The sequence below is a fragment of the Nansenia antarctica genome (assembly GCF_963989245.1).
Source record: "Nansenia antarctica genome assembly, chromosome: 13".
Classification (NCBI taxonomy): Eukaryota; Metazoa; Chordata; class Actinopteri; order Argentiniformes; family Microstomatidae; genus Nansenia; species Nansenia antarctica.
Genome location: NC_137683.1, coordinates 16,486,071 through 16,494,887, shown reverse-complemented (window position 1 = coordinate 16,494,887; position 8,817 = coordinate 16,486,071).

The following is an 8,817-nucleotide window of genomic DNA, read 5'->3' as shown; positions in this document are numbered from 1 at the left end:
CAAAATATGAGGGCATCAATTCCATGTCCCCTGGACGGTAATTGCGGTGATGGCGGGTGCAATTAGACAGCATCTCTCTCCTCAGACTGCTCAGTGACAAGTGGCCTTTCAGCAGCTCCCGGCCAGGCTGGGGGAGATCAGAGTGTACTGCTGCTTCTCAGAGGAACACAACAAGCACCGCCATTACGTTTTCATGAGGCGCGCAGCAATTAGAATGGAGGGATGGTGTGTGTGTGTGTGTGTGTGTGTGTGTGTGTGTGTCTGAGTGTGTGTGTGTGTGTGTGTGTGTGTGTGTGTGTGTGTGTGTGTGTGTGCGTGTGTGTGTCTGAGTGTGTGTGTGTGTGCGCGTGTGCGTGCGTGTGTGTGTGTGTGTTTGTGTGTGTGTGTGGTATTTGTTGTGTTATTGTCTAGAAACCCACATTTCATTAAGGTAAATGATAATAAAATGCTAATTTAGAATAGTAGTCATTTTTTTTAACAAACAATGCTTTTCTAGTACCATTACCCGCATTTGAGATTTGAAATGTCCATAAAGCCCACACACCACCATGGCCAAGCAAGGAGACGTAGAAGGGGAGAGAAAGAAAGAAAGAAAGAAAGAAAGAGAGGGAGAGAAAGACGGAAAGATAGAGAGAGAAAGAGAGAGAGAGTGCAAAGCAATTCAGAGGAAATTGGCTGCCGTAAATGACACTCGATTACAATCTTAGATATACTGTCAGAAAGCAATTTGCGTCTCACTTGCCAAAGGCCTGAAATTTGCACCTTATTAAGAGGCCCGGGCTATCATTAGGATCTCGTTTCCTTACCTCCTTTTTACCCACAAACCGCCTCTCTAACTCTAATTGTCGCCAGGTCTGAAAGCTTATACTGTCCACTGTTTACTAAAACCATACTACATGCTGTTTAGAGCCTACTGTTTCATTTGATACCTCATTTATACTGAGAAAACGCGGAGAAAAAGCTCAACCATGTTGTTCATGGTAATTGGCTTAATTTTGCCACTGCTCGGAATCCCTTACCTGCTCCGTTGAATTGTGGAACTGAAGTTGGAAAGGATTTAGAGTCCTTTGAATCAGGTGAATTCATAGTACACTGAGATCCTGGCATTTTACTCAATTTTGGTACATTTCGCAATTTCAATAGTAGCAGTATGAACCTTCAGACAGGGGCCTTGTGCCCCTATTTAACATTGGCCATTTTACCTCAGAGTGTTTGCTGGGATCGAGATGGAAATGGAAAGTGAAGGATTTTTTGAGACGATAAAGAAGGGGGTGAATCATTTATCGTGTATCTTCTTGAATTGAACGAACCATGATGTAGTTTGTTTTAAGAACCACCCCATCACCTTTAGCTCCAACGAAAGGAGCAAAGAACGAGATGCGTCACCCCAAATACAAAGTATACGAGATCACTGCGCTCGCTCGGAAAGCTGGCTTGAATAAGGACAGCTAATATTGGAGCCAATGACAGTGGGGAAAGGTGGGTTCCAAGACTATTGTGTGTCAGGCTCGCTGTGGCACAGTGGTCTAGTTTCAGCTAGGCTATTAGCAACAAATCCCCTTCCTGTGATATCCAAAATATAACCAGTTTTCTCTTTTATTGACTTTTAGACCTCATAACCTGAGACAAAGAGGGCGTTATTTATGCCAACTCTTCAAGCCCGCCTACATTATCGCAACTGCACGTTTATGAAACAAATCGGCATTTCGGTCTTTGTGCTTCAGTTTGTGAGGGAGGTATATCCCGAGGTGCCGAGCACATCAGGACAATTATTGATATGAACACAAGCAAATAGGAGCCCACGAGAGCACAGAAGCAATAAAGACGCCAGGATATTGCTTCAGCCATTACGGGTTTGCAATTTCCATCGACATTCGGAAAGCGAATATGATTACTAGCAAAAGGCAGGGCAGAAAGATATCACGAAGGTGAGCAATGTGTTTAATTTTCCAGACCGTGTACACTCTCAAGCCTCATTATCGGCCTCTCGTTTCACCTAGCGCACTTCCTATGGCGGACTATTGATTCTAGACAATACGGTTGCGAGCACTGTCTTACAAAAGACATCCCACCTCCCTCGGCCCCCCACCCCCGCTCTACTCCACACCCAGGTGTCACGTTTCCCCTCCACTGTCGAAGAGAGAGAGAGGAAGTACCGAAGATAACGGACAGGAAATAGAACTGACACCTCAATTACAAAAAATGTAATTGTTCACTGTTCTGCATTCCCTTTCATTTCCAACCAGCGTCCGACGGAACGTGTGGCGGAGGGCCTACTGTGTTGTATTTGGCAACCTTGCTGGTTTTGTTGTCAGCAACAAAGAAAAGGAGCTAGAATCAGCTTGAGTACCTATTCACGGAGGCACTCAGCGTGCCACACGCAGACTGACGACAAAAGGACCCACACAGACATGGAGAGAATAGACTGAAGTATACAAAGGGACAGAATGTATTTTCATGGTCTGAACGGATGTAGGGTTAGCAGCAGAGAGATTTTCCTGGATGGGGGGACTGCAGTTTGGAATATATGATTAGATTACATAACCGTCACTAATTTTTTCCTTCTTTCTAAATAAAGCTGGGGAAAGCAGAGGAGAGCTTCAAGGCCTGACTAGAATGGCTGAGCTGCCTTTTCCAAGAGCTTCAATGGGGATATTTTGGACAGGATAAATGGCGAGTCCTTGAATAAGAACATTTAAGGCCGAAAAAAGAAACGTCTCAAGTATCTCGGCTACATTTACAGAAAACGATAAAAAGCTATTGAACAGAAGATCAGTAAGAGATAGCTAAAGTATGCTTGTTGATCTGTATTCATAAGATAATCTGTGCGTGTGTGCATGTGTGCATGTGTGCGTGCGTGCGTACGTGCGTGAACATCCACTGATGCAACGCCTGTCACCATACTTCGCCCTGACATTGACTACACACCCTGATCACAAACACACTAACAAACACATTACACAAACACATCAGCCTCTCCCTCCATGTTCACTCTGCTTCATCCAGATCTGTATTGTGTTGAGAATGAGATAGAGAGAGGCTGTACGTGTTGGTACGCTTGACTCCATACTGCTGCCTTCCATTTTCCTCGGTTCCTCTTTCTTTAGCCGTTGACTATAGTATGTATTGAATACGATCTTATAGTCAGCACTCTCCTGCTACAGTGCAATGGCAATTTACAATCAGTTAACGACAGTGACAATCATCTCTTCACTGGTATTCATCCCCCGTTTAGTAGTGTTGGCCCATACTCTTTACCGTTAGCTCTCCCACCATGACTATTCAGGGAGCTTACGTGATTCATCTACTAAATTAAAAATGTGAAGTTCTATCTTCCAAATACATAAAAATGCCCTCAAGCAAAGGCTTAATCTGCCTTTCACAGTGCCCATAGTGTGTATACCGAAAGTATAATGTTGTAATATTTTTTATTATGCCAATCAATGTGGTCTTTTTTTGCTCTCTGCACGGGGTCAGCCATAGTCAGCGCCCCTGGGTCAATTATGGGTTAAATGCCTTGCTCAAGGGCACATGCTGCTCCCTCCTGAGGCAGGGATGGAACCAGCAACCTTCCGATTGCCTCTCTAACCTCTAGGCTACCGCCGCCCCATGTAAAGCCCCACGTAAAGGCAAAGCATAAGGTTACCAATAAATGAATCAGTTACTCCTCCTGAGACATCTACTGCCCCCCAGCACTGCGTCTCCTGAAGACACCCGCTTTTTCCTTCTATCAATGGCCCCGGGCCTGAGCTGGAGTACTCTTCCTGCTAGGACTGGTGGATTGATGATTCACTTGCTTAGTATTCAAATGTATTGATTGTAAGTCGCTTTGGAATAAGGCGTCTGCTAAATGCCAAAAATGTAAATGTAAATGTAATCATCGAATATTTTCCACGAGCAGTGCTGAAAATGCTCTTAAAGTAAATAAATAAAAACAGCTCTAAAAATACTTTTGGTTCTTAATGAGACTATGTTGGGACAAATTCGTACGGTAAACACTGCACCCGAGTAGAAAGTACAGAGCGTGTTACAGCAGAAGAGTGCTGTGATCGTGTGTCCTTCTGAGGAGAAGCGGTCACGTGACACGTGTTAATGATTGCTTCTAAGTAGTATTTTAGTAGTATTCTAGTACTTCTAGTAGTATTTTTTGACAGGTTATTTATTTGACAAATTAAATTTGTCTGTCATCACTTTCAATAAATGTTTTTATTGAAAAAATGTTTTATTCATATAATGGGTTTTCTGGGATTGTTTTAATATTCTGTCTCTCGCTGTTAAAATGAACCTACCATTACAATTATAGACTGTTCATTTCTTTGTAAGGGGGTAAACTCACAAAATCAGCAGGGGGTGAAATACTTATTTCCCCCACTGTATATATCTGCACATTGTGCAGCAGATCAATTGATTTTCTATTGATCCGGTTATTTATTTGACAAATTTACAAACAGTGCTGTCATCACTTTCATAGCATCTTCAACCACACAGACAGTGGTGCTGGACAAACACTCTTAAGGCGTTTTTTATCTATAGCAATTTATGATGGTTTTATGATGGTATTGACAAAAAAATTACTGTTTTTGAAAAACGTGGTTTAACCGTAAAACCACCCAACCCTAATGGTTGGATGGTCTCTGTGGAATAACAATAATTATTGTAATTAGTGACAATGAAAAGTGACATACTCTATGTATTTACAGCACATAATGGTAATTCTGTAAGTTGCTGTGTGTGTGCATGTGTCCGTGCGTATAGTGTATTATTAGTGTTTGTGCATGTTTGATGGAACTGGGGCATGGAAAGAAATAGATCAGTTTACTAAGTAACAGGTGTTCTGTAGGAGAGGATAGGCCTACTACCTTCGGACAAGTCTTTACCCTTCAGCAAGGTACTTAACCTGCATGCTCATTCAAATCCATCTGGGTTAGTAGGGAAACCCTATCTCTTGTTTGGTAGGCAACTGCCTCAATTTAATTCAAAACCTTGAAGCATAGTCTGTGGAGGGAGTAGTGTTTTATTACCGTAAAAAATGTACGATATTACTGTAAAAATTTTAGCAAAGTGCCTCATACTGTACTAAAGGGAAATATGTTTGAGTAAATACAATGTTTCACTTTTTTTTTTTACGAACTAATCCCTTTTGATATGGTACAGCATGTCAATCACCTCCACCACATGTTACTCCATTCTAAAGCCAATGCACTGCATGCAAGCATGGTGCCAATGGAGTACCAGGAAACTACCTACAATGCAATGTAATATATACTGTACAGTAATAACCCAGCAGACTTCTTAATCATCAGTTTAACCTGTTTCCCTCACAAAGAACATTGTAAAACATTGTATTATCATGACCACCCCCCTCCCCCATCCGCCCTCTCTCTCTCTCTCTCTCTCTCTCTCTCTCTCTCTTTCACCCTCCAATGCTGTGCATGCAATTCTTCAAACCAAGCTTTCATGTTTCACAGTCTTTTTTGCTTACTCAATCAAGGACCAAAATGTCACGTTTGCAGCTTTCTGTAATTGTTACATAAATCCTCGTTGTCAAACTGAGTTTACGGAGATCCGTGACATTTGGCAGAGGGCACACTCCTGTAGTTCTGTCATTGTTTTTTTGTTAAGATTGCGAAAAAAGATTCAAAACTGGCTTCGTTTTAGCAGTGCTCCTTTTTAATGTCTGTACTAGGTAACTGTACACTTAGGAGGTCTCTGTACTGCACTCCTCAGGCCTATAAGGGGTACGCTTACGTGTGGAGTATCATGTGCGCTCGCAACTTTACTCTCCCTCCGTTTATGACGCAGACAGCCCTCAGCATGTGGGGTTGCGTTGATGGCAACGTATCAAAAGGGGCCATTCCGCCAGAGCTCATCCTCTTCCTAATGGCTACTGCCCTCATCTAAGCTCCAATTTCACTCCACTGCTTTCATATGAAAGAGGCCCATCACACTGTATATCATTCATTGCTCCCCTGCTCCTTTATTTTGTCATTTTCTCTTCTCTCTCTTTCTTTTCTCTTCTCTCTAGTTCCCTCACACACTCTCTCTCTCTCTCTCTCTCTCTCTCTCTCTCTCTCTCTCTCTCTCTCTCTCTCTCTCTCTCTCTCTCTCTCTTTCTTTGGCATCCTGCTGCATTTGTCTTCTTAAGCGTGTGCTAACCGCCTCTAAGCCCCCTGCACAATACGAGAAGAAAGAGGAGACCGATCAGGGCTTGGCTGTGCAGAAACAGGCATTCTCTTTCATGCACAGCCATTACCAGGAGAGAGGGAGGGAGAGAGAGAGAGAGAGAGAGAGAGGAGGGGGGGAAAGATGAGACAAAAGCTCCTTGTAAGATTCAGGGCCCAGACTGATAGAGAACGGCGATCCAGGAGGAATTGGCACATATGTTCAGTGTACAGTACAGCTGTGTAGACACCTCCCCTCACCAGACCAACGACAACAACAACAACAACAACAGTTTTTTCCCCTCTGCTATAAGGACTCTCAACACCTATAAGGCTCACTGCGCTAACCCTGCCAGACGTACTGCACTTTATAAATTGTAAATATTGACTATGTTCTTGTCTTGTGGTTTATGTGTGTCACATGTCCATGTGATAGGCTAGTTATGTGCAATGTGGGTATGTTTTTGACACTGCTGTATTGAGCTTTTCCACCTGTACCGAAAACAAATTCCACCGACCTAGGTCGTGTGGTCATTAAACGATTCATTCATTCATTCATTCAACAACAACAACAACCAGGATAAAGAGGTTGGAGAGGCAGTGGAGAGACTGAGGGAGATCACAACACTGAGTACCAGAGGCTCAGAAAGACAGCAGCTCTGCCCTCGATCCAGACAACCCCACCAACACAGCAACACCCCCCACCCCCACCCCCACCCCCCCATGCAGTGTCCAGATCAAACAGCATCTTCAACACCAGTTTCTCTCCACACACACTGGAGAGGCTACAAGTACAAGCGCTTTGGGGAAACATGGCGCCAGAATACTGCATTATACCAAACTGGGCCAATGTTGGGGGGGTTGGAGGGCGAGTGTGTGTGCACGGAACAGGGAGGAGGGGAGTAGGAAAAGCGTGTGAGAGTGTGTGTGTGTGTGTGTGTGTGTGTGTGTGCGTATCGGACGCACCGAGAGAGACAGGAGATAATGGAGAAATCCTCTGTTGCAGGGGAAATGGAACAGAGCGAAAAGAAACATCCAATTCAATTTAAAGCGGCCCCAGCCCGGAGTACAAACACAAAGGCTTCATTACAGGCAGATCCGTGTTGAAAGCTGGGCTAATTCAGCATCTTCTAGAAGGGGGGGGGGTCTGAAAAGCCAACTGAATTCAATAGGGACAAGCAGCTCCACATGCATACTAATGCCCCCCGTTAGGACATCACACCAGGCAGGAGTAATGGCTGCCGTGATGGCGGCCAGCTGCTACCGTGAGTGAGCGGAACGCGTCACGTAAACGCTCCGTAAATGGATCCATGTTAGAGGCTATACGTTTATTTATGCACAAGCTACTTAATGTTATGAATAAATGATCACCGGCCCCGCTTCCTCGGTAAGCAATGTCGGATGAATCTAAAAATAGGGCTATCTATGCACACTGCCGTATAGGAACAGTAAATGAGATGGTATGGCATGACGACGGCTTTGCATTTCTGTCTAATAGTTTCATCAGTCTTGCGGTGTAAATATTAGCGTAGCGCTCTGTGTTTGTGTGCATCAACTGTGTGTGTCTGGCAGGATGTCTCTGTGTGTGTGTGTGTGTGTGTGTGTGTGTGTGTGTGTGTGTGTGCGTGTGCGTGTGCGTGTGCATGTGTGTGTGCGTATGCGTGTGTGTATAGGTGTGTGTGTGTGTGTGTGTGTGTGAATGTCTTGTGGCACCCCCCGCCCTGGCAGCATCATAGGAAGGAGGTAACCAACCAGGCGCACAGCTGCCCGGCATCAGCCAATCGGGCGGGCGGCCACGGGGAGCTCGCCGCAGGCCGATCAACTCAAGCAGGCGCACCTGCACTGCACAGCACCTGCACAGGCAGCTCTCAAAAGCAAGAAAAAATTATTGAGTGAAATATGTGACACGTTCTAGTCTTTTGGTCCGCATGTCGGCAACCAATCAAAATGTTCGGAACTACGTTTCAACGTTAGTCACTTACATTTCAACGTTAGTCACTTACGTTTCAACGTTAGTCACTTACGTTTCACGTTACTCGCTAGTCAAGCCAAAATACTGCAATGCAATGGATTGGGTAAGTAATCCCCACTGCTACCCAGTTAACTATAACAGTACTTTACACTGTTAGCAGGCTCACAAAACAGGCTGTGTTAGTTGACAAGCGATGTGTCATTGATTACTTGACTATCGAACGTGTCACATATTACTTAAAATAAGCAAAATGATCTGCCAACAGAACAGGAAAATGTCACTTACTAAGATCTTTTAAAACAAGTAAAAGATATCTTAAAACTAGTGCAGTCAGACAAAAAAATTGCTATATTGCCTTGATTTAAGATATTTCATCTTACTTAGATTTACTTTTTGCAATGTGTGCCTTGAGGAGAGGGCACGGAAAAGGAGCTGGCAAGCAGACAGACAGCGGGCGTTGAGTGTCGAGACGCCAAAGCGAAGGGTGAAGTTACCGGCAAAGTGAGATTCATGAAGTATAACCTCACCCTCAACACCAAGAAGACCAAGGAACTCATTGTGGATTACAGGAAAACCAGACCCTACGAACACACCCCCATCTATATCAACGGGATGGAGGTGGAGCGTGTTCGAACTTCCTGGGTGTCCACATCTCCGAGGACCTCTCTTGGTCCCTCAACTTCC